The 21,332-nt window shown below is 40.2% G+C and overlaps 1 long non-coding RNA gene across 1 annotated transcript in view; it reads right to left on the reverse strand.

Moving 5' to 3' along the window:
• The window catches only part of LOC132896286 (uncharacterized), a 34,087-nt gene extending 17,889 nt beyond the window's left edge, over positions 1-16,198 (reverse strand). The window contains exon 1 of the long non-coding RNA XR_009655987.1: positions 16,100-16,198. This is a non-coding gene — a long non-coding RNA (uncharacterized LOC132896286). The remainder of the gene's footprint in view (positions 1-16,099) is intronic.
• Positions 16,199-21,332: the final 5,134 nt, after the last annotated feature.

Here is a 21,332-nt window from a genome sequence, read left to right on the forward strand (position 1 = left end):
TATACTGCAATTACCCTTCTACGTATGCTATTAGTTTTCTAGCCCTAACCCTTACCTCATGCACACTACCAGCAGACAACTTAAGTGTTTTGTACCTTAAGTTACAATGAAGTTATAAAGGTAAGAATTCACAAAATATCAACAGATACTCAGGATTAAGAACATATTCATTTTCGTTAAAAATCAAAATTTAAAGCAACATTGTATTAAATGCCAAAGTATAAAAATATGGCAATAAAAGAAGTATTTTACTATCAAAAGGATAAGCACAACTACAGGGCAAGTACACTTAAACATAAGGCACAAATATTTTAAATACTTTATTACACTTTTGTTAAGTAAATCTTGATCAAAAGTTTAAGTATAAGCTTAATATAGTTAGACTTTTCTGTATACTTTTCAGTATAAGCCAAGTATACTTATGTATAACTTTATTAAGTATATCTCTGATAAGTAAATAAAAAGAGGGCGGCACGGTGGTGTAGTGGTTAGCACTGTCGCCTCACAGCAAGAAGGTCCGGGTTCGAGCCCCGTGGCCAGCGAGGGCCTTTCTGTGCGGAGTTTGCATGTTCTCCCCGTGTCCGCGTGGGTTTCCTCCGGGTGCTCCGGTTTCCCCCACAGTCCAAAGACATGCAGGTTAGGTTAACTGGTGACTCTAAATTGAGCGTAGGTGTGAATGTGAGTGTGAATGGTTGTCTGTGTCTATGTGTCAGCCCTGTGATGACCTGGCGACTTGTCCAGGGTGTACCCCGCCTTTCACCCGTAGTCAGCTGGGATAGGCTCCAGCTTGCCTGCGACCCTGTAGAACAGGATAAAGCGGCTACAGATAATGAGATGAGATAAACTTCTTTTTTTGTAAGGGTGTGTATGTACTTTTGAACAAAACTATGCATGCATATATATAGCTGTGCAAAAGTTTTAGGCCCATGCAAAGCTGTAGAGCAAAGATGCCTTCAAAAATAATGAAATTAAATTCCTCTTAAGTTTTTAAAAAAACTTATTTAAATAAAACTTTAATAAAACTTTATAATTTTAATAAAACTTTATTTTAAAAAATACCATAAAGGACCGTAAACAGTAATAAATGAAACAAAGTCAATATTTGGTGTGAAACGACTCTCTGCTTTAAAAAAAAATAAAATAGTAGTCTCAGGTACAGTGAGTGCAGTTTTATGCGGAAATGATCTGTAGGTTTTACTGAGCATCTTACAGAACCAGCCACAGTTCTTCTGGACACTTTAACTGTCACACTCGCTTCTTCATTTTACACCAAAACCCAGTAGCCTTCATTAGTTTTTTTGTCTGAAAAGTGTCTCTTATGTCAGGGGTTCTCAACCTTTTCTACTTTAAGGCCCACCTATTCATACTTGTAATGAGTCGGGGCCCATTTAAAAAGATCCCAATTATTTTGGCTCATCTATTCTATTAGAATCTAATAATCGACTGTAAAGTGTATTAATGGGATGCGACATCACTCCCTGTTACAGTTGGGAGCCCAGGAATTAAATAAATGCAATTTAAAAAATATTTAATTGTAGGTATTGTATTTAAAACTGTACGGATGTGCCAGAAGCCAAACCCATGCATGCAGGTCATTCTCAGTCAAAAGGGATTAATGATCCAAAAGTAGAGTCTGGTTTATTAACACAAGAACTCACTGCCATGTTTGTGTTCAGCAAACAAGCAAGTTATTAAAACCAAGTAGTACACTCAAAAGAAGTGGATACAGAACTCACTCAGTGGGATTAGATCCTTACACGCTAACAAAGAAGGATTTTTCCTATGAAAGAAAAATTTACTCACTAAATTTGACATTAGTAGAATAAATTTTGATCCTATTATAGCTGGAACTAAATACAAAGACAATAGTTATGCGTACTATTAATAAACTTAATGTGAAGACAATTAACAGATTATCAACAGATTTAAGGGGTTTTTTTAGATTGTGTATATTTTTAGTCTTTTGTATTTAATTATTTGTATTTGTACATGCACGACCCCACCAGCTCTGCTGATCAACTTATCATGTTTAAATAAAGTTATTCATTCATTCATTATGAGTTGGAAAATTATCCATCTATTGAGTTCCCCGACATCTCAAACTACCTGGTGCTGCAGATATCGTTCTACATGGACACATAGATGAAAACCTGGAAGAGCCTGGAGGAGAACAACTTTTTATATGTGGCTGGTTAAAGATCTGGGGATCAGGACACTACAAGATAAATCCTGTATCATTTTTGCCCAGGTAAGGAGAAGTTTCTGGTCTTTTTGTCTGTGCCTTTGTAATGGTTGATAGGACGCTACAAGTTTTAGTATCGGGTGTAAACAAACCACAGCCGTTTGATTCCCAATCCACCCTGCTCTTCTCTTCCAGCAGGCATCACAAATTCATAGAATTTACCCACGAACGTAGTTCTCTCTCTCTCTCTCTCTCTCTCTCTCTGTGCACGTGTGTGTGCGTGTGTGTGTGTGTGCATGCGTGGGTTAAATGCAGAGGAGGAATGTGACAAAACAGAGGCTTGTTCATCTTAATTTATCCACAAACATATTTATTCCGGGCGGCATGGTGGTGTAGTGGTTAGCGCTGTCGCCTCACAGCAAGAAGGTCCTGGGTTCGAGCCCCGGGGCCGGCGAGGGCCTTTCTGTGTGGAGTTTGCATGTTCTCCCCATGTCCGCGTGGGTTTTCTCCGGGTGCTCCGGTTTCCCCCACAGTCCAAAGACATGCAGGTTAGGTTAACTGGTGACTCTAAATTGACCATAGGTGTGAATGTGAGTGTGAATGGTTGTCTGTGTCTATGTGTCAGCCCTGTGATGACCTGGCGACTTGTCCAGGGTGTACCCCGCCTTTCGCCCGTAGTCAGCTGGGATAGGCTCCAGCTTGCCTGCGACCCTGTAGAAGGATAAAGCGGCTAGAGATAATGAGATGAGATGAGATATTTATTCCACTTGAAAAGTGTTCAGCAAACCAGCTACCAGATTTGGGACACTACAACATCCTGAACTATTTAGTATTTGGCTTCAAACTTGAAAAAAATTCGCAGCCCAGTGGTTGAGAAACACTGTGATACACCACTCAATGCCAGCCAATATTATTTAAAATGTGTCACTCAGATCCGTGATGTATTTTGTTTTTTCAACACGAGAAGATAAACTTCATATCTTCAAGCCAATGTGTGATTTTCTTTTTATTATATTGACACATTCACAAACAAAAAGTCCCCAAATGTATCAAAACAATTCATCGATTTCCTCACGAGTGAAGATATTGGAAAATATGTTACTCAATGTCCCGGATGTAGCGCCTATGAAAAATACGAGTGGTGTTTTTCCAGTAAACCAGTAAAACACTCATGTCTATGTCATATATATATAATCACAGACACACACACAGGAAGTAAGATTAAAGCTTGCACAAGGTCACTCATACCCCTTAGATGCTCACACACACACGCTCCCACGCAATCATACATACACAAACTAACACACACTGAGTGCAGCAGCTGAACTAATAGAACTCTGCAGCTCTAATGGATCTGTTTTATTCACTGTCTTTTATCCTCAACTTAACAAAAAGTCCAATTCTTCCACTTCATTAATATTTGCATTTGTCATCGCAGTATAAAAGTGTGCATGCTTTGCAGGATATGTTCTGTATTGTAAAATAACATTTCAGTGCAGAAATAGTTTTAACAAATGACTGTTTTGTGCCAAAGCTGGCCGAATTCTTTACTCTCTGTCTGGTAGGTGAGGAAATCTCAGTTTATTTAGCTTTTTGAGAAGAGCTCAACACCCCCTGGTTCCATCCGGAAGGTTACAGGACTAAAGACCACTCTCCCATGACAGCTACATCAACGAGCCACAGCCTCTCTCTCTCACACACACACACACACACACACGCACACACACACACACGCACGCATTCCTCATAGAAGCCAAAGTTTTTCACTAATGCCACAGCACTCACATTAATACAAACCATCAAAATTCCATTAGAGGTGTCAGTTTGTGTGTATGTTATATTGATATTTTTATATACACTGATAGTGTGTGACACACAAATATCTCAGAAGCTGTGTGTGTGTGTGTGTGTGTGTGTGTGTGTGATCTGCTTGGTTAACAAGCAGTGTTTACATCTGACAGCACAGAATCAACATGGCCACCCACATCGCCCCTGCAGCCCGCAGAGCTGTCAATCAATCACAGGGCTGCCGACACGAATGAGACGAGATCTCACATCATCACAGCTCAGCCAATCAGGACACAGGATGCTTTCACACACAGGACTGATTTGCAGGGTGTGATTTGGTGGCGTGTAAGGCTATGAGATATTTTGCTTGATATCAAGATTTGAGTCCATAAAACGAACAGTCTTTCAAACTTGGCAGTGAACTCAGTGGGAAACTTTGACTTGATATTATTTTCAACTTATAAATGTAAAATTTGTGTTTGGAATTTATATATTTCTGTAAAGCTGCTTTGTGATAATATCCATTGTTAAAAGTGCTACACAAATAAAAGTGTACTGAATTGAATTTATACATGAACACATTTTTGAGTCATTGAGGTTTGGATTAAACCCATTCATTCAATTCAAGCGACCTGGAAAACAGGCTGAAACAGGATCATCACTATAGTAATAATAACGAGACCGTCAGTGACGGCGTAGCTCACTCCAGCCCCGTCTAGTCCAGAAGGAACGATCTAAAGTGGGCCACCTTGTGCAATAAATGTTGCAAGCTATATACACTATATACAAGCTATATACAGTGGTGCTTGAAAGTTTGTGAACCCTTTAGAATTTTCTATATTTCTGCATAAATATGACCAAAAACATCATCAGATTTTCACACAAGTCCTAAAGGTAGATAAAGAGAACCCAGTTAAACAAATGAGACAAAAATATTATACTTGGTCATTTATTTATTGATGAAAATGATCCAATATTACATATCTGTGAGTGGCAAAAGTATGTGAACCTCTAAGATGAGCAGTTAATTTGAAGGTGAAATTAGAGTCAGGTGTTTTCAATCAATGGGATGACAATCAGGTGTGAGTGAGCACCCTGTTTTATTTAAAGAACAAGGATCTATCAAAGTCTGATCTTCACAACACATGTTTGTGGAAGTGTATCATGGCATGAACAAAGGAGATTTCTGAGGACCTCAGAAAAAGTGTTACTGATGCTCATCAGGCTGGAAAAGGTTACAAAACCATCTCTAAAGAGTTTGGACTCCACCAATCCACAGACAGACAGACTGTGTACAAATGGAGGAAACTCAAGACCATTGTTACCCTCCCCAGGAGTGGTCGACCAACAAAGATCACTCCAAGAGCAAGGTGTGTAATAGTCGGCGAGGTCACAAAGGACCCCAGGGTAACTTCTAAGCAACTGAAGGCCTCTCTCACATTGGCTAATGTTAATGTTCATGAGTCCACCATCAGGAGAACACTGAACAAAAATGGTGTGCATGGCAGGGCTGCAAGGAGAAAGCCACTGCTCTCCAAAAAGAACATTGCTGCTTGTCTACAGTCTGCTAAAGATCATGTGGACAAGCCAGAAGGCTATTGGACAAATGTTTTGTGGAGGGATGAGACCAAAATCGAACTTTTTGTTTTAAATGAGAAGCGTTATGTTTGGAGAAAGGAAAACACTGCATTCCAGCATAAGAACCTTATCCCATCTGTGAAACATGGTGGTGGTAGTATCATGGTTTGGGCCTGTTTTGCTGCATCTGGGCCAGGATGGCTTGCCATCATTGATGGAACAATGAATTCTGAATTATACCAGCGAATTCTAAAGGAAAATGTCAGGACATCTGTCCATGAACTGAATTTCAAGAGAAGGTGGGTCATGCAGCAAGACAATGGCCCTAAGCACACAAGTCATTCTGCCAAAGAATGGTTAAAGAAGAATAAAGTTAATGTTTTGGAATGGCCAAGTCAAAGTCCTGACCTTAATCCAATGGAAATGTTGTGGAAGGACCTGAAGCGAGCAGTTCATGTGAGGAAACCCACCAACATCCCAGAGTTGAAGCTGTTCTGTATGGAGGAATGGGCTAAAATTCCTCCAAGCCAGTGTACAGGACTGATCAAGAGTTACCGGAAACGTTTAGTTGCAGTTATCGCTGCACAAGGGGGTCACACCAGATACTGAAAGCAAAGGTTCACATACTTTTGCCACTCACAGATATGTAATATTGGATCATTTTCTTCAATAAATAAATGACCAAGTATAATATTTTTGTCTCATTTGTTTAACTGGGTTCTCTTTATCTACTTTTAGGACTTGTGTGAAAATCCGATGATGTTTTAGGTCATATTTATGCAGAAATATAGAAAACTCTAAAGGGTTCACAAACTTTCAAGCACCACTGTATAGAAGTGATATACACACTAGGAATACCAACGTATTTACCAGAAAGAATCCAAAATGGCGAGGAATTGACCAAGAAAAAGCGATTTTTATTGAACTGCTCACTCATTAAGGTTTAATTAGTCCATAACTTCATTAATAATTGTAATTAACTCTGGGTAGAAGTTACTGTATATGCACCCTAGGTAGCCCTACCTTCATGCCAGAAAGAATCAAAATTGGTGATGAATTGAGGGAGAAAAAGCGATTTTCTTGAAATGTGGATGATGGACGGACAATGGACAGTACATAATGGCATAAACTCATCGCCTGTCGGCCTGATGAGATAATAATAATAATAATAATAATAATAATAATAATAATAATAATAATAATGACACTCGGTAGAGTGCATACTTCCGCCAAGCCACATATTATCAACATCAAAATCAAATCACTTGACCTGAGTATAATACTAAAGCTGTGCACCAAATTTCATCCAAATCCGTTCACTACTTTTTGAGTTACGTTGGAAACAGACAAAAAACAAAATCCTGGATCTGCAGACAAATCTGGATTTGCATCAAAATCTAATCAATTGTTCCTTGGCCCATGGCTCACCTTTCCTCAAAATTTCATCAAAATCCATTCACTAGATTTTGAGTTATGTTCATAAAAGGAAAACAAGCAAACAAAAAAAAAACAGGAGACGAAAACATAACCTCCTCCAAAGCTGGCAGAGGTAATGAGAAGAAGAAGAAGAAGAAGAAGAAGAAGAAGAAGAAGAACTACAGATAGATAGATAGATAGATAGATAGATAGATAGATAGATAGATAGATAGATAGATAGATAGATAGATAGATAGAGATTACTTTATTAATCTCCAAAGGGAAATCACAGCATTGCAGGAGCAAATTTGCATAAATCACAAAACATGCAAAACTTGCACAAAACCAACAATGAGGCAGGTTAAAAAAGTATTTATTATAAATATATATATTTATAATTATTCTATCCACATTCACTGGATATGGGCAATCGTGCACTCTGATTGGCTACTCTACTACTAGGATATCAGCTCTTATACCGTGAGTAGAGAAAAACAAAATGGCAGAGCGTGTTGCTGAACCAACCGAGGATGAAATAAAAATGCTACTCGAAAACAAAACCCCAAAAATGCAAAAAAAAAAGCAACAAAATATGGAATGAAAGTATTTGATGGTAAGAACATCTTTTTTTATTTTCAATAATAATAATTATTATTATTATTATTATTATTTCGGGCAGCACGGTGGTGTAGTGGTTAGCGCTGTCGCCTCACAGCAAGAAGGTCCGGGTTCGAGCCCCGGGGCCGGCGAGGGCCTTTCTGTGTGGAGTTTGCATGTTCTCCCCGTGTCCGCGTGGGCTCCAGCTTGCCTGCGACCCTGTAGAACAGGATAAAGCGGCTAGAGATAATGAGATAACTATTATTATTATCATCATCATCACATTTTTCACAAATTGCTCCTGTCATTTCACTGGTTTGTTTACATTCTAAGCAGAAATGATTTTATCAGACGTTTTGTATAAAGTTTTTATTTATCAAATTTGCAAAAAATAAAAATGCTCTGTTTCTCAAAATCCAGTGAATGTGGATAGAATAAAACAGTTATTCCACTCAATCTCGTCGTACATGGATTATAGACAACTCAGTGTTGCATGACTCGTTGGCTATCAGCTCATGTCAGAGTTGTAGTCGAGCCATTAAACCTTGAGTCCAAGTCCAGTCTCGAGTCCCCAGTGGTCAAGTCCAAGTCATTAAAGAAAATTTCAAGTCCGAGTCAAGTCCACTGTTGATCCGAGTCGAGTCTGACACAATCCCCGCCCACTATCAGCAGGGCCAATCACATGAGAGAAGGTTAACACTAGCTAGTTCATCGCTCAGCAAGCCCCACTATCAACAGAGCAATGAACACAGCGTGTCACTTCTTTCTCTGGGTGGAGTCTTGCCAAATGAGGATTGAAGTTCGAGGTTGTCCCCGTCGTCTCCTCGATAGTTCTTCTACATATGGAACACATAGCAGTGCATTTTTTTTCCCACTGCACGAGAAGTCTGTATAAGCAAAGCGGACAATCCTAGGGGCGTTCTCTCCAGGCATTTTAGCGCCATTAACGTTAGTTTGTTCCTCAAAATGATGTATGAACAGGTGAATGTGCATTGTCTTGTATGAAATTAGCATAAAAATTAATGTAGATATAAATATAAATATCTTATGCCAAATTATTATGGCATGTTACAAAAAATAAAGAAAAAAATCAGAGTCCTCGTCTTGAATTTACGAGTCTGAATGCAGTGAATGCACAAGTCAGAGTCATCAGTGCTCAAGTCATGAGTCATTAAAATTAGGGCACGAGTTCTGGACTCGAGTACTACAAGCCTGGCTCATGTACGACTCGATTTCGTGGGATAACTGTTAAGTATCCAGATTGAGACGGTTTATAGCTGCTGTATCATAAGTGCTAACAGGGACTAACTTGCTTCATGGACTGATAGCAGATGAGCTATCAGTGAGTGTCAGGATCTTTTCTTTTCAAAAAAGTAAAAATAAACAAATTATTTGGTCATATTGCGTCCGAAATTTCAGCTAAGCGATGTTAATTTTGTATTTATTAAACTGTTGAATGAAAGGAATATACTGAGTATATATCACATGGAATGTAATTCTTCTATCCAGTATGTGTTATAAAGATCTTTTGAAAGTTTAAAAAAAAAAGCATTTGTGACCCAATTTAGGCATAAAAACTTGTGTATGGGACGGCGTGTTAAACTCGGAGACATGAAGATACCACAAAAGTACCAAACCAGAGTCATATTTCTAAATAGTGCACAATGGTGAAAAAAAAGTTTCATGACTTTGCACAACTTGTGTTAGTGGAGGGAAGAAAACGAATGCAGAGCGTAGTGGCTTACGGTCACTGTGTGTGTATGTGTGTGTGTGTGTGTGTGTGTGCGCGCATGTTTATTATTGCTTGGATGACTGCTGAGACAGACAGATTTACAGAGAAACACACACTGTGCCTGGAATGACAAACACCCCTCACACACACACACACACACACACACACACACACAGGGGAAATAGAAAGAAGGGAAAAGAAAGAAAATGAAGAAATTCAATGTATTATTTAACCTTCACAGAAATGTTCCTGATCCTATCACGAAGGTCAACGAAGGTAACAACAAGATGCTGCGAGTTTCCTACAAGTTTAGCGTACGATTAACTTCAGGGTTTGGTTTGGTTTGGTTTGGTTTTTTGCACCATAACAGCTGGTGTGTGTGTGAAACAGGAGGGCGAAGAGAAAGAGCAGTTTGCATATAAATCAGCTGTAATCCAAGAGTTTGTTCTAAAAGCACACACTAAGGAGCCAAAGAAGACATGAGAGCGGATAAGAGGACTCCCATAGGACAATCCTCCTCCAACACACCCACTCAGGACAGTACAGCGTGTGTCCGTGTGTGTGTGTGTGTGTGTACAGTACAGATTCACTCCACTGTACAGGATGATCAATAATGACGATCAATCCATGTTGGTCCCATCAGGCTCAGTAACAGGTAAATGTTCTTAAGGTGAATCCACCACAAAGGCCTCTCCTTATCATTAATACATTGGTTTTTTTCTGTGTTATGAGAGAGAGAGAGAGAGAGAGAGAGAGAGAGAGAGAGAGAGAGAGAGGCAGCCACTGCATCATTAGTCTGAGGAACCGGATGTGGCGGTGACCTTAAGAGGTCAAACAAATGCAGGGATTATACTCTAATTCCTCAGTGTGTGTTTCAGAGCCGGATTGTCGGCCTCATCACACACTAATAGTTGTGTTATGACTGCACTGACCACAAGGAGAGGAAACGGGAAATTCTTCCAGATCCGGATTTGTTTAGTTTTCTCTGAATGGATTTAAACATAAAGCAAACTGCTCTCGCTGCTCTGCTCAACATATGTACGGATTTTCAACCAACAGTGGACAGAAAGACATTTACGAATACGTTTTAACCGTGTAGTGGAGTGTAGAGTAGAGTAGCACTTTTGGTCATTTTGCTTTGTGTGAAATTATAAATAGCAGCCTACCAGTGTTGTAGTCAAGTCACTATACCTCGAATCCGAGTCCAGTCTCGAATCCCCAGTGTTCAAGTCCGAATCATTAAAGAAAATTACGAGTCAAGTCCACTATTGATCCGAGTCGAGTCCGAGAACAAGATTCCAACCGTACCATGTGATGGTGGCTGTTTGTTTCAGCACCATTAACATTAGTTTGTTCCTGAACGTGACGTACGTATGAACAGGTGAATGTGCTTCTGTTTATCAGGGAGTGTTTAGTATTCTGTCAGAGACGGTTGGGAGACGGATGTAAGTGCAGAAGGTGTGTTTATTAATACAAGTGAAGACGGTAAACAATCCAGAATGGCAGGGAAAATCGTTAAACAGGTCGAGCGAGACACAAAACAGGCTATCGTAGACTCGGCAGAATCAAAGATGAGAAACAGAAAATCAGGAATCAGGAAACCAAACAAGGAAATAAGGCTCGGTAATGTGTCAGCAATGCAACTCAATACTTCGCAAAGTAAATGTGTTTTCACAGTTTTCATATCGGCGCACTGATTGCACCTTAATCCTGTGCAGGTACAAGTCGTTTATGGCACGCGTGCGAGAATCCGCTTGGCGCACGCTGTCCAGAGCGCGCCCGAGAGTCTGTCTGATGATGGAGTCTATCCGAGAGTCTACCAAGGTGCACAGGTGTGACACTCTTGCATGAAATTAGTACAAAAATTAATGTAGATTTAAATATCTTATGCCAAATTATTATGGCATGTTACAAAAAATAAAGAAAAAATCTGAGTCCTCATCTCCAATTTACCAGTCTGAATGTAGTTAATGCACAAGTCCGAGTCCAAGTCATCAGTGCTCAAATCAAAGTCAAGTCACGAGTCCTTAAAATTAGGGCACGAGACGGACTCGAGTACTACAAGCCTACCTCAAACCCTCAAAGTCTTGGTCTTGTCTTGGTCTCGGTTTAGGTGGTCTTCACTACAACACTAACTGCTATAAGTTGTTTTTTCTCTCTTTTTCAATGTTAAGAAGACAAAATAAACATCTTTTCACGTTATTAATAATCCAATAAACCTCGATCTTGAAGACTTTCCAGTGGTGGAAAACTTACACTGACGACTTCTTCAGTCAAAATCTCCTTACAGAAAGCATCACATATCAGTGATTATACTCAAACACACCCTGTCAACACTAAAATACACATTAAAAAAGAATTCAAATCAAGAACCCTGAAGATTCCCTTAACTCATCCTGCTGAGGTTCTGTGTAAAATCCCACAGCGGAGTTTCCTTCTCAAAGAAAGGAACAACAGGACATCATGAGGAAGTGAAAGAAAATTAATCAATTATTCATCCATTAACAATACATTAGGAACCTTTTTTTCTGCAGTAGTACTTTATATGAAATATCTATTACTGTCTTGATAAAACAGGTTTTATGTTCGGGTATATGGGGTGATTTTAATTACACTTACACCCACTAAGAATACCGCACTGAGAAAAAGATATATTAGTGAAAATATCTTGAGTGTACTCAAATCTATCGTGTAGTTCTTGTTAGCTCATCCGGCTGACAGGTGATGAGTTTATACCATCGTGTGTTGTGTTGCCCGTCGTCTGTCCAGCGTCATCTACATTTCACGAAAACCACTTCTCTCTCAATTCCTCACTGACTTTTATTCTTTTTGGCAGGCAGGTAGGTTTGCCTGAGGTACATATAGCTTCTGCACAAATTTGCATAACTGCAATTAATAATGAAGATATAGAGTAATTAATCAATCAATCAATCCCTAATGAGCAGTTTCTACACAAATTGCCTCTTCTCCTTCAATTCTTCACAGATTTTGATTCTTTCTGGTATGAAGGTAGGGGAACCTAGGGTGCATAGAACTTCTACCCAGATTCACTTCATTAAAATTATTAATGAAGTTATGGACTAATTAAGCCTTAATGAGTGAGCAGTTCAACAAAAATCACTTCTAGGTCAATTCCTCGCCGTTTTGGATTCTTTCTGGTCAATAGGTCGGTATTCCTAGGGTGGATAGAGCTTCTATATACCAGTATAGCTTATATATAGTGTATATAGCTTGCAACATTTATTGCGCAAGGTGGCCCACTTTAGATCGTTCCTTCTGGACTAGACGGGGCCGGAGTGAGCCACGCCGTCACTGACAGTCTCATAATGACATTACAAACAATAAACCAAATATAAGATTATTATAATTATTTCTCGACATCTTTACAAACTGCAAGCTTGAAATAGATTTGTTCTATTGGCAAATAATTGAAGTAATTTTAAGCATTTATATTTGAAAGAAACAAATTATCTGCAATAAGAAAATGTAAAGCTTGCATGAAGTGAAAATATCATGTTATTTTTTAAAAATAATATCGAATTTGGTTTATTGTCAACTTATAATTGGAAATACTAGACGAATTTTACTATGTTCAAGATATTTTCATGAGCTAAGGCATCTTTTGTTGTTGTTGTTGTTGTTGTTGCTGTTGTTTTGCAGCATAACTAGATCTAATAGTATAGTACCAGTTAAAAGCTTGGACACACCTTCTAATTCAACATTCTTTCTTTATTTTTATAAATGAAAAGAGACTTCATGTCTTAAAGTAATGATGGATGTCGTTTCTCTTTACTTAGTTGAGCGATTCTTTGCATAATATGGATTACTACAGTTGGGGAATAGGGCTATTTTATTATGTGTATTTTTATTATTTACTGTATAATCTCAAACGCATTAAGAAGGCAAGAAACTCGTCCACTAATTAACTTTTGGTGAGACACACCTGGGGCGGCACGGTGGTGTAGTGGTTAGCGCTGTTGCCTCACAGCAAGAAGGTCCGGGTTCAAGCCCCGTGGCCGGCGAGGGCCTTTCTGTGCGGAGTTTGCATGTTCTCCCCGTGTCCACGTGGGTTTCCTCCGGGTGCTCCGGTTTCCCCCACAGTCCAAAGACATGCAGGTTAGGTTAACTGGTGACTCTAAATTGAGCGTAGGTGTGAATGTGAGTGTGAATGGTTGTCTGTGTCTATGTGTCAGCCCTGTGATGACCTGGCGACTTGTCCAGGGTGTACCCCGCCTTTCGCCCATAGTCAGCTGGGATAGGCTCCAGCTCGCCTGCGACCCTGTAGGACAGGATAAGTGGCTACAGATAATGAGATGAGATGAGATGAGATGAGACACACCTGTTAATTGAAAAGCATTCCAGGTGATGACCCCATGAAGCTGGTTAAGATAATGCCAACTAGTAGTTATTGCCCGTGAACCTGATTTCCTCTGAATGATGCTGTGTTGGTCCTTGGGTTTGGTCATACTTCTGCTTGGAATTGGGCAGTCTACCCGAGCGCTGTAGGTCCCGTACAATTGACTATCCCAGATGAGTGGGGGAGGGGATTCCCTGTCGAGGCTGAGCGCAGTGTGTTAGCGTGAGCATGTAGCCTATGGGACTTTAGTGCAGCGTGTTGGATTAGCACTAATCCCATGTTTTGGAAAATCGAAACTGTTGTCTTGGGCCCCTCTGGGGTGTCATCAATACATGTGCAAAGTATGGAGTATGCAAAGTGTGTCCAGCTGTGTCGATTTGCACAGGTGAACAGACAGACAGACAGACAGCCTTCCTTTAGTAGTACTGCTGGGTTTCACATGACATCACATCTGCCTTATTAGTTATTCAAAACTTTAGCTGGTGGTCTACCAAAGCTCAGTTGACAAAGCATTTGTATGGAGAAGGTTCATTGCTCGCATGAAAAATACCTTATGCTTGCGTTGTTTTAGGTTGTTCGAATCGATCAAACCGTGAAAGTGATAAAAGTGTCTTCAGGGTTCCCCATGAAGTAATAAAAAAGGTTGAACCATCACAGGATTTCACAAAAAGACGTGGAGAAAGGTGGCTTTTGAACCGCTGACTGAAATTGAAGGGAGCCGAGTCGAAGCATGCTCGAGTTTGCAGTGATCACTTGGTGAAAGGTTTGTATTTCTCTCTCAGCTCTGGCCTTAGTGTTTTCCCAGTACTTTTCTTGCTATGTGTTGTTATTTTACGGTATTTTTTTCTTAGTCATGAAGCGCTAAAGTCCCCAGCTGTTTCTTTGTTTACTCCTCACAAAGTCCACATGCATGAAGGTCGCGACAAAATTCTTACCCAGCCGTACAGTTACAATGCGCCGTGATCAATTCTCCATCTTGTTTAACTAAGATCCAGGTCTTTAAAGGGGTTTCTGATGAACTTTGTGAATGATTTAGCTGAGAGATAAGAGCCAACACAAGTGAGAATCAAGCCAACTGTTGTTTGTTTACACTTCAACTTACAGAGCTTCGTTGTAAAGACGCAAACGAAAAGCTTAAAAAAACAGACAGACAAAAACAATACAGGATTCATTGGGCAGTGACTTGATAGTGAGGTCCTTTACCCAGCCACATACAAAAAAGTCGTAAGCCTCCATACTCTTCCACGCTTTCATCTGTTTTGCGGTGTAGAAGGACGTCTGCAACACCAGATAGTGCGAGATGTCGGGGAACTCGACTGAAGGGTAGATTTCGAGATCGTATGACAAATCCTTCTTTCCCAGACTGTAGGGGTCGATTCCATTGCACATAGCAATCTCCTGAATATATCTAAAGCAAGCAGTGGCTTCTAGATTACAAGCGTACTCTGATAAGTTATCGCTAGTTGTTTGCACTACGGCAGCTGTTTAGACCTCCAGCTATTTCACTTCCGATAAAACCGCTAAGAAAAGTCATGTGACTGAAACCCAGCAATAGATAGTGTGCAAAGCATCCTCAAGGTAAACAGTGGCTGCTTTGAATAATCTAAAATATCAAACATTCTTGTTTTTTTTTTTAATTTATCACATAATTCCATATATGTTCCAGATGTTAGTTCATAGTTGGGATGTCTTCAGTGTTGTTCTACAATGCAGAAAAACTTATGAATGAGTAGGCGTGTCCAAGCTTAGGTAGGTGTGACTGATAGTGTATGTAGAGTTTGGGCAGAGCCTGGAATTTAAGAATCAAGACAAGAGAAGCCAAGAAGCCTTTATTTAATCACACATACACTCAAGCACAGTGAAATTCCTCCTCTGCATTTAACCCATCTGAAGCAGTCAACACACACAAGTGAGCAATGAGCACACACACATACCCAGAGCAGTGGGCAGCTATGCTACAGCACTCAGGGAGCCACTGGGGGTTCGGTGCCTTGCTCAAGAGCACTTCAGCCCAACCTCAGTCCAAGACTGCCCCATGTTAACCTCACCACATGTCTTTGGACTGTGGGGGAAACCGGAGGAAACCCACGCAGACACAGGGAGAACATGCAAACTCCACACAGAAAGGCCCCCATCAGCCACTGGGCTTGACCCCAGAACCTTCTTGCTGTGAGGTGACAGCACTAGCCACTACACCACCGTGGCATCAACGTTCAGCCAATTAGACAGGATCAATGTCAAACATAAGTTGCCCGTTAGTTACCCATCTAAAACACAGTCACACCGTCAGTCACATATCTTCAGGCTCCAACAGACTGCTGAAAGATTGGGATTTGGTTGTAGAGACACTTTTAAAGCATTCTAAACACACACACACACACAAACACACTGACTGATGTTCTTAAGTTACAGTACCCAACAAATGAAAGAAATAGACACCATGACATACCTTGAGCAGCTCAGCTTTATTTTGTCGGTTGCTTAGCAACGCTGTTTTAATAACAGGTAGTAAAGAGCGGTACGAGTCAGCGTTTTCAGTCTCTCTGCATGCGTGTGTCTATTTTTACATTTATGAATTGCGTGTTAATGTGACGGCTGTTCACACCTCAGCTGAACTCGCTGAAATTTTTGCATGAGAAATGGTTTGTGTCTCGCCCACACACACACACACACACACACACACACACACACAGATTTGTGAATGCTGTTATACTGGTCGGTTAACCAAAAACGACTGAGTTGAGTAGTACACAGTAATGCACTGTGTGTGTGTGTGTGTGTGTGTGTTTTATCTCTTGGGCAGTAGGGAGTATCCGGTGCAGTTAGACGACTCACTGGGTGTATCTCAACACAGATAACTTCGTGTATCTGTATCTTCTAACCTCCTTCTCTCTGTGGTTTTCCCTGAAAGATTGGTTCAACTTTTTTTTTTTTGAATGTCTGTCATGGTGTTTTGCATACTGTAGATTATGTGTATCAGTTTTCTGGAAGTCAGAGGTAAACTGTTTCTTTTAAAATTCATCGGCGATTACACGAGTACTGTACTTGTACATACTGTCACCAAAATAGAGTTTTTAATCAGATGAGAAAATAACAGATAGCAATTTATTTCTTAAATAATTTATTTCTTTGAGAAAGAATTCAATTTTGGTCATGGCACCACAAACTAAAGTCTTGCACACTTAAAAAAATACTCTTCTTTCTATCAGGAACGCAGACAAAAACAAACCGTGACAGTGAGCAGTTGTGAAAGCTGAGCAGTCATAAAGGAAACGGTCAGGCTTGTAGGACCCGAGTCTGACTCGTGCCCTAATTTTAAGGGCTCGTGACTCGACTTGGACTTGAGCACTGATTACTCGGACTCAGACTCTGAATCTTTCTTTATTTTTTATAACATGCCGTAATAATTTGGCATAAGATATTTATATCTACATTAATTTTTGTACTAATTTTGTGCAAGAGTGTCACACCTTGGCGCGTGCATCAGATAGATTCTCGGGCACACTCCGGACAGCGCACGCACCAAGCGGACTTTCACATGCGCACTGTAAATGACTCGTGCCTGCACAAGATTAAACTGCCATTCCACCATTGGATGTATTCTTTGGCATAAAATACAATATATTTTATGACAACATGACTAGACAGGGCGGCACGGTGGTGTAGTGGTTAGCGCTGTCGCCTCACAGCAAGAAGGTCCTGGGTTCGAGCCCCGGGGCCAGCGAGGGCCTTTCTGTGTGGAGTTTGCATGTTGTCCGCGTGGGTTTCCTCCGGGTGCTCCGGTTTCCCCCACAGTCCAAAGACATGCAGGTTAGGTTAACTGGTGACTCTAAATTGAGCGTAGGTGTGAATGTGAGTGTGAATGGTTGTCTGTGTCTATGTGTCAGCCCTGTGATGACCTGGCGACTTGTCCAGGGTGTACCCCGCCTTTTGCCCATAGTCAGCTGGGATAGGCTCCAGCTTGCCTGCGACCCTGTAGAAGGATAAAGCGGCTAGAGATGAGATGAGATGACTAGACAGAGAAATCTTTTAGCTTCAAAATGATATATCAAACATAATTCTTTGACAACAAGAAGTATATTAATTTTGCGACCAAAGTCACCTACCCTTTTAATTTCCGCGCGGTAGTGAAACATGATGTAATCGGCAGGTTCCCCTTCTTGTGTACCACGTCACGTGTGACGTGGCACAGATTATCAGCAATGGCAGATAGAACGCGATTTCCACTTGTCGATTGCTGTGCCGATATTCACCATCGACCGTCTCCTTTGGCCATCACTTGCTATTTTCCTTCGCTTCTTTTCCGAAGCTGACAATCGCATTCTATCCGCCATTGCTGATAATCTGTGCCACGTCACACGTGACGTGGTACACAAGAAGGGGAACCTGCTGATGACATCACGTTTCACTACCGCGCGGAAATTAAAAGAGTAGGTGACTTTGGTCGCAAAATTAATATACTTGTCGTTGTCAAAAAATTATGTTTGATATATCATTTTGAAGCTAAAAGATTTCTCTGTCTAGTCATGTTGTCATAAAATATATTGTGTTTTATGCCAAAAAAATACATCCAATGGTGGAATGGCACTTTAAGGCGCAATCAGCACGCTGATATAAAAACTGTGAAAACACACTTACTTTGCGAAGTATTGAGTTGCATTGCTGACATGTTACTGAGTCTTATTTCCTCGTTTGGGTTCCTGATCCCAGATTTCCTGTTTCTTATCTTTGATTCTGCAAAGTCTACGGTAGCCTGTTTGTGCCTCGCTCGACCAGCAGTGGAGCGAAGAAAAACAGAAACAACTTGTATCTTTTTATGCCGGTAAGTTATGTTGCATTCATCAAATGCTTAGAAAACCAACAGACATCTATTTTTATGCTCAGGTTGGAATTAAGACATTGATTTATTTTTTTTTTAGCTAAGTGTAAACTGCCATTAGCTAACCACCGCTCCATAGAGATTGAATGGGATTTTGCTAACTAGTGGAGGTTTTTGCTAACATAGTCAGCTTTAAGTTATCGCTAGCTATATAGGGATAACGTTAGCTCTCTTGCGTCAAGTTAAAAACGATGGGCAGCTCAAGGTTTTTTTTGTTTTGTTTTTTTAGTTGTAATAGAGATTGTCGAACTTATCGTCTGATCTAATTCACATCCAGAGCACGACTATTTGTGGAACCCGACAGCGAAACTGTATAAACTTCAGGATCTAAAAAAGAAAGAAAGGCTTTCAGGGGCTCCATCACGCCTTTTTCTTCCTCAGCAGCATTTCCTGGTCCATGTCCTTTTGTCTTTTTTGCTGAGATGAGAATTAAATGATGTTTTTGTGATGTACACTACCGTTCAAAAGTTTGGGGTCACTTTGAAATGTCCTTATTTTTGAAAGAAAAGCACTGTTCTTTTCAATGAAGATCACTTTAAACTAATCAGAAATCCACTCTATACATTGCTAATGTGGTAAATGACTATTCTAGCTGCAAATGTCTGGTTTTTGGTGCAATATCTCCATAGGTGTATAGAGGCCCATTTCCAGCAACTATCACTCCAGTGTTCTAATGGTACAATGTGTTTGCTCATTGCCTCAGAAGGCTAATGGATGATTAGAAAACCCTTGTACAATCATGTTAGCACAGCTGAAAACAGTTGAGCTCTTTAGAGAAGCTATAAAACTGACCTTCCTTTGAGCAGATTGAGTTTCTGGAGCATCACATTTGTGGGGTCGATTAAATGCTCAAAATGGCCAGAAAAATGTCTTGACTATATTTTCTATTCATTTTACAACTTACTGTATGGTGGTAAATAAAAGTGTGACTTTTCATGGAAAACACAAAATTGTCTGGGTGACCCCAAACTTTTGAACGGTAGTGTATGTGTCAGTTATTAGTTATAGCATATGTGATTGAGGCGAGTAGCATTTTAAGAGTTTTTTTTAAAAAGTGTTTATTATTAACAGAATATTTTTTTTTACTTATAAATGTTAAAATAACAGCAAATTATCTTTTGATCAGAGTATCAATTCAGTTTTGTTCCAGAAGTGATTCTTACTTGAGCAAAATAAATAAAGGATGAAGCCAAGACAAAAGTGACAGATGTTTCAGTGTCCATCTTTGCGTCTTCTGTCTCCCTGGTAATAGATTTGCTCTTATGTGATTGGTGGTTGCCAGTTGTCTATTGCCCTAATTAGTTGCCCTGTGTCTCACCTGGTTGCTCATTGCCAGCAACACTGCCCAAAACGTTGCCCCATTTATCATCACCTTAAAAAGTCGCCAAATCTAGTGATAAACTCTCCAAGTTGGCGTTACCTGCAGGTACCGTAGTTCCTGGTAATCAAACAACCATCAAACAATCAGTTTCCACATTGATTTGTGTTACTACCATTTCCCGTTGGAATGATAGAAAACGTGAACTTTTACTGTGCACGATCGCAAGTGACAAACACAAGCAACTTGTCGCTTGTTGGTGTAAATGTAAGGTAAGACAGCTTCTTTATTCAGTTCGATCTGATCTTTTCATGGTTAAAAGGTGAGACAGACATCAGAGAATCATATAAAGGAGGAGTGTTCCTACCAACACAGTTTGGATTTTGGGCCAACAGATCAACATTATGATGACATATTTATCTTAAACCAGATTCTTGATCTCTCAAAGAAGACAAGAACCCCAGTCTTTATAACCTTTATCGACCTTAAGGCTGCATATGATTGGATTCCTTGAGATGGTTTGTTCCGATGTCTTGACATGCATCTCAGATGCCCACACTTGATTTCTATACTGCGTGCTCTGTATACAGGCACAAAGGCCTGTATTTGAGGAACTACCAGCTTCTTTGAGACCCCAGTGGGATGTCATCAAGGTGCCCTGGAGTACCTGCCCATATTCAACCTCTACATGGACTTTGTGGTAAGGGTGGCCTGAAATGAGATACTGGAAAATTTCCCTGAGTGTAGTTTCAAATTGAAGTACTGCATCCCCAATGAGATGTCTCCTAGAGAGCTTCGCACTAAAACATCAGCCTCTGGTCACAGTCGTACAACCAAACTTCTCTACTCTGATGATCAAGTTGTATTTGCTAACTCAGTAGAGGAAATGCAGAATGTTCTCACAATCTACAGTATGATGACACCTTTAAATGGTTTGAAATGCAGATATCTTATGATAAGACCAAAACAATGGTATTCAATATAGATGTAGGACTAATGGAGCAGGAAAGTCTGATAAACCTTGGAGGAAATAAAGGAACGAACGTTAGGAGTTTCAAGTACCTTGGGTACACCATCACAAACTCTGAAAACATCCCATCATCCCTCCACACCAGAATTGGCACTGTATTCCAGAAAAACACGTCTTGACCGATAAATGGATTAGATTGAAAACAAGACTGAAGTTCCTAACTGCATGTGTGAGATCACATCTCCTCTACAGTGGTCAAGTCAAGTCAAGTTTATTTGTATAGCGCTTTTAACAATAAACATTGTCGCAAAGCAGCTTTACAGAATTTGAACGACTTAAAATATGAGCTAATTTTATCCCCAATCTATCCCCAACGAGCATGCCTGTGGTGACGGTGGCAAGGAAAAACTCCCTCAGACGACACGAGGAAGAAACCTCGAGAGGAACCAGACTCAAAAGGGAACCCATCCCCATCCGGGCAACAACAGACAACATGACTATAACATTAACAGTCC

Source organism: Neoarius graeffei, chromosome 13 (assembly GCF_027579695.1).
Source record: "Neoarius graeffei isolate fNeoGra1 chromosome 13, fNeoGra1.pri, whole genome shotgun sequence".
NCBI lineage: Eukaryota > Metazoa > Chordata > Actinopteri > Siluriformes > Ariidae > Neoarius > Neoarius graeffei.